General features: G+C 40.7%; 1 long non-coding RNA gene across 1 annotated transcript in view; it reads left to right on the forward strand.

Annotated features, from left to right (window-relative positions):
• The window catches only part of LOC123960384, a 35,146-nt gene extending 29,570 nt beyond the window's left edge, over positions 1-5,576 (forward strand). The window contains exon 2 of the long non-coding RNA XR_006822502.1: positions 4,825-5,576. This is a non-coding gene — a long non-coding RNA (uncharacterized LOC123960384). The remainder of the gene's footprint in view (positions 1-4,824) is intronic.
• The last annotated feature ends 424 nt before the right edge of the window (positions 5,577-6,000 follow it).

A 6,000-nucleotide genomic window follows, 5' to 3' on the forward strand; every position in this document is an offset into this window, starting at 1 on the left:
GTTATGCGACCATGACAAAATGTAAAGTTTGCTGACCGTGTTTGGAACTGCACACCAAGAGCAGCAGATAGAGAAAGTAAGATATCAAATTCAGAAAAGTGTGGGAAATAATCTGAGAAGGAAACTTTAATGGGGTAAAGGATGGTGGCCATGGCAGGGGTAAGAGTGAGACAGACAAATCTATAGACAGAAGTGTGTGAGCGTGTGTGTCTACAGTATGCAATGTTGTGATAATGATTTTATATGTTGCATTGTGATTTTGAGATATATTTGGATTTCGATTGACTATATCTCTAATCATAGATCTAAAAAAATAATCTAGCTAACCAGATCTTCCACCTTATCATTTCATACCTTTTCCTTAAATCTCCTAGAGCTCTTCTTCACTCTTTACTCTACTTTGATGTCAAGAATATTATTTATTTTACACTGACATTTTTATATGTACTTCCAGTTATTGAGTTTATATAGTAGTTTTGCTGTTGTAAACACCACTATTGCTGTTAAAATGTAAATATTTGCAATGCTGTTCTAAATTAAATGAAAATGTTAAAAGGGCTTCTAAGTAGGCTAAAGCCTAATTCGGAGGAATAAGTATCAGTATAAGCCTGTTTTACCGATGTTGTCGTAATTATTTTACGGCAAGCTACGTTTTTTATGAAGTAACTGTAATAATCCTAATTCAAGTGACCACACCTCTCGACGCCCGTGAAACTTTTCTCCCTCAAACAGCAAGAACTAAGTGAATCAGAGCTTTATTTATCTGCATGTAGAAGTAACGTTAGCTGTCGGCACTGTGTTAGCCGGCAGCTAACGTTACAGGTGACACACAGCAATATTTAAAACAACTGTGCTGCTCTCTTTGTGTCTTTTTTGTAAAATACATTCAACAACCCACAACAAGAAAACCCCACTAACCGGCGGTATCAAAGGTGTCTTGTAGTGCTGCTGAATCACTAACGATGTCTGAACGGGAGGGCTCGTCACACATGAGGTCATCAGGTGAAAGGTCATCATGTGGGTAATTTTATTTAGTACTGTGAAATTATTATTCATTCATTTTACTAATAGTTTGATTGGGCAGGCCTTCCCAAAAGGGCACTTGATTCAAGTTGATTCAAAAAGAACAAGTTGACTTTTATTATAAACTTTGTGATATTATTTAAATTTATAGTAAGAGTTTTCCCTTGTTTTAAATTAAATAAAGTTCAAAGACAATATGTTGGACACAGACATACTGTGCATGCATATATTTCACATGATACAATAGTTCTACATAATTGTCCAATAATGCGGTAATAAATGGATTGTTGTTTATATTTAGTCAAATTATTCATGAGAAGGTGATTGCATTTCACACTTCGCTTCTTTTGTAACAGTTGGGTTGGTGGGTCATGTGACTAATCATGTGACCATCAAAAGGATGGAGAAAAGCATCACATCTGTTTGATGAAGATTCACATCCACACATTGTCACAATAAAGTGGTGTAGTTTAGCGTGAAGGCCTTTTCTCTTTACATGGACATTTCTTTTTGTTCATCTGACTGGGACCTAAGTCATTAAGTGCCTTAACAGAAGCATGCCTAATCAAAATGCAAATATTGTTTGGCCATGCAATCTTTCACGCTTGCAGGGGTCTTCCCATGGGGCCATTTGAGCACCAGGAGTCACGTTACTGAGAAAACTGAAAATGTAAATAAGCTCTTTGTGATTCAAAATAGGAGTATTTTTAATGTATTTTTACCATTGAGACACACTGTATTATTACTAAGAATCCTTCAAAATCTAGTGAATGAGACATGGACCACCAATTCCATGCCTAGATGGAAGATGTAGATTCTTGTGGATGATTTCAAACTGAAATGTTCAACCGTTTAAACTTTAATGTATGTAAAGACTGAGATTAACATAGTGATTCATACGCATTTAATTAAATTAATGTCCTGTCTGGGGGGAGTGCAGCATAAAAATGCGATTTTAAAAAAATGTCTTTAAATGTTAAAAAATGCAAAAAATAACAATGTAAATCTCAACCCATTGGTCATTAATATGTGGATAACTTCCTTTTCATAAAAGAAGTCCCTTACAATATATCCAAGTTGTTCCAAGCCCATTTCCTCTTTTGAATAATTCTGCATGGTTAACCTCTTGAGGATGCTTGAGGGTCTCATCTACGTTTCCAGAGGTTAACCTGGTGTCCTGCGTGACCCCAAAGGATTCAGAGGAAGACTGTTGGAAGGGCTTCCTCTGTGTGTGTTTTAGACCTCACTTCCCCCTCCAACATCTCAGGAGGTCTGGCCAGGCCTGGCAGGCCCTCAAAGACGCCCTTCTTTTGCCCCACGCCCCTGGGGAGGGCAGCCCCCAACATTTATGCAAAGTCAACAAGCCCTAATTGTAGGATCAGCTTACAAGCTAAATTCTTCTTGAGCCCATTAACAACTGCAGTTAATTATAAGTCAAGCGGCTGTGGGGTGCTTTAGTGTGAGTGACAGGGAGAAGAGGCCGATATAGAAAAAAAATATGTCTGGAAACATTTCAAGTTACATCACAGATACAATATGCACACGCATGCAAACAGGCACATTAGACTTTTTTAGGCGGACCTCCCAGACTACAGTAAATCTCTTCTTCATTGGTCTTTGTGGCAGGGATTTGCTGTAATGAATGAGAGGATCAGAGCAGTGACTCACACATTGTCAAAGTCACAATCAGACCAATTTTCCTCCAGCCTCAGTGTGTATGCTTGACAGTAGGCTCTGTATTCCCTCTAATTAGACTCTTGGACAGCTGAATGCATGTTCATCTAAAAATAAGAGAGCGATATGAGGAAGTGAACCATCACATTTTGGCAATGACAGGTTCAATGGGCGAAAGCTGGCAGGTTGGTATGTTGGTTTTTACCGTCCCTGGTACAAGCTATGCACAATATTGCTAAGGTTGCCAAGTGTCTACATGAAATATTGCATGTGTTGGTACAGAAACTGCCAAAGAGATCGTTGTTGGCAACATGTCTGTTTTGAGAAATCCAGCCCATAAAAATCGACTCTGACAAGCAGGTGTATAAATTGAGGGTTTTACATTTTCTTTTTATGATCTTATCTTAAAATCCAGCCCTACAGACAGATTGTGATTATTTTATACACAGGAAGACAAGTTGCTCGCCAAATTCCCTACAACTTTTTCCACTGCTTAACAAGTCCCAGCATGGACAGTCCCTGAAGCAGCACTCAGCCTCACTCGCGATCATAAACCCAAAATGGTTCCACCAAGGTATCTAACAAGGTTCATTCATTTATTAGTGGAGTCTTCATCATCCTCGTCAATTCATGTACTATTCCCTAAAAGCTAGACCCCCTCAGTCTTTCAAATCACAAGTGAGGAGGAAGAAGACAGTTTGGTGATCAGGTCTCGTGGCTCTAAGCCCCCTTTATTGAATTCTCTGTTGTCTTTACGAAGGCCAGGCTAAGACGGAGCCAACAGGTGTCAGTCTCAAGTGGGATGAGCATTAGGATGTTCCCTTTGACCTCGGAGGGAGATTGGACAGCTGCAGTGTCTTTGTATGGGTGGGTGTTGGGGGGGAAGGTTGAGGAATGAACAGATTGAGTTCATAGGTTGCAGACAGGGTGTTTCCAGGTCAAGGCCATAAGCAAGTGGAGAAAGGCATTAACTGCAACAACTTTCTGTGGATGTCAGAGGTAGACCTGAGTTGGACCATGACTTCATGACTCATCTTAGAGCTTGTTGTATCCCATGAAACTCAGAAACTAAGCAAGCAAAGACCTTATCAAGGAGGTCCGAATGGTACAGAGCTTCAGAGCTTCACTTGCAAGAAATTAAATAATCTCTGCACCTGTGCCTAGGCTGTAGAGAGGAAAAACAGAAGCCACTAAGTGGCTCCTGGCCTGATCCGCACTTGATTGGTGTTGGCGCCAATATGGACCAAACGTGACAATCCACCTCAAATACAATTTTCTGTCCTGCTGCAAATACGGTCTTCCAACAAGTGGTAGGCGTTTACTGTTAAACTGGAATTATTGGCAGGGTTTTTTGGGGGTTAGTGAATGTTACCAAATAATGACTCCATTTACTTTTTCTACAGTACTGTCGACGTGTGTTTGTTGTGAAACTTTGTTTTGATGTGTACACATGTATAACAAAGCCTGAGACAAGGACTAACATTACATCTTATTAATGACAATGTTTTAGCAGCAGTTACAGTCAGTACTGGAGGACCTGCATTGTTTAGCAGGTCAGCTGTAGTAAGTGAAAAAGTCACACAGGTGTATTAGTAACTGGATGTAATTACGCTGAGGGAAGCCAGTGATTGCAGCATTGGCTCTGATTAGCATTTTTCACAGCAGTCCAGTGCTGTTTTCACAACACCAATGATTAAACTGAAGAAACTTTGTGTTACATGTACAAGATAAAATGTGATGGTGACAATCAATTCCTCAGAGAGAGGTTCATAGATTTTACCTTTGGAAAGGTTGACCTTTTCAAGAGGTTCTTTTCTCCATCAGTGTTGACTTTGATTTCCTTAGCAAGCTGAGTAAGCCATATAGACTCAAATGAAAAATGTGCACCAACAGAGAGTTTGCTTGTCTTAACCCTGCACTAAGTGCCTTGACTTGGTCAGGCTGGCGAGAGGTGAAGAAAGTGGAGGACTAAGCGAGTGTATGGATGTGTTTATTAAGGAGCCCAAGGCAACACCAGAGCAAATCGCTGGCACTGTGGTATGTCCGCCTCTCTCTCTCTCTCTGTCTCTCTCTTCTTCACTCACCCTGGTATATTCTCCTCAACCCCTATGTCTCTCTTTTTTCCAGCTGCAGGCGAGGAAAACCCCAAACCAGTTGGCCAGCGAGCCCGTCAGCCAGTCGCCCGGCCAGTCTGCCCTGCAGAGGGCCCTGCCAATCATCATCTGGTTCTTCTCATGCTGTTTTGAACAAGTCTTTCCATTGCACAAGTGCCATGATATACCTCCTGGGGTTGGACCAATACAGTTCGTTTTCACAGAAATATGCCATGCTGATACTAAGCATTCATAAAGAAAGCAGGGATGTAAAGATTCCCATAGTTTAAGAAACTTGTTGACTGTACTGAAGAACACAAAGCATTCCATGTTTATCAAGATGAAATGGTTAAAAAGGCCTGTTTATGTTTTTTTAATTTTATTTCCGGGTTGTACCAAACTGAGTTCAGTCAGGACAACTTTATCAAATACTTTATGGCTTGCAGTAGTTATATTTGGCGGTGTGGCTCTGTTCTGGGACCCCCTGCCTCTCCTGCGTGCCTTCACAGAGAGCCATGAGGCGGGGAGAGCAGCTCCCTGCCCTTCCACATGCCTACATGGAAGGCCATACTGCAGTGCTTGGAGGGAAATCAGCTGAGCTGTCAGCTGATGTGGCTTCACTTGACATGGGTTGCTATCAACTGATGCGCTTGGATTGTGGGCTGGGCTTGACTTTGTTGCCTTCTTGAAACTAATGCTATGCTTGATTTGTGCACAATTTGGAAACATAACCAACACGCGTCATTGAACAGACTCTTATACTCTTAATAAATACAAGTGATCATGCTGTGTTTAAAATGATTTATTTGTTAACAAAATATCATTAGATATGGTGAAGGTAACATCAAAAGTGATAAATTTCAGTTAATTCATTAATCAGAAGCAACCAGCAGCAGTTAGCCTATGTGTTTGCACCTGTGCACACATCTGCTGTATACTGCATGTCTGTGTGTACTGTGTATGTGTTTTCTTAACCTTTCTTCATCAAAAGGGAGGTTTGCTGAGTGCACCTGCTTCTGTTTGACAGTGCCTTGTTTCATAATCTCACATACACTGAGTGCACGTAATATTACTATTGAGGAGGAGAGAAAATTACGGATTGACTGCTTGGCTTTTTACCAAAGACTCATGCCTCTAAGTCGTGTCTGCTAATGGTACAGTGTCAACAAGGTAATGTGTGATAACATCTTGATTTCCACGTTTTGGCAAT

The sequence above is a fragment of the Micropterus dolomieu genome, linkage group LG21 (assembly GCF_021292245.1).
Source record: "Micropterus dolomieu isolate WLL.071019.BEF.003 ecotype Adirondacks linkage group LG21, ASM2129224v1, whole genome shotgun sequence".
In the NCBI taxonomy this organism is placed as follows: domain Eukaryota; kingdom Metazoa; phylum Chordata; class Actinopteri; order Centrarchiformes; family Centrarchidae; genus Micropterus; species Micropterus dolomieu.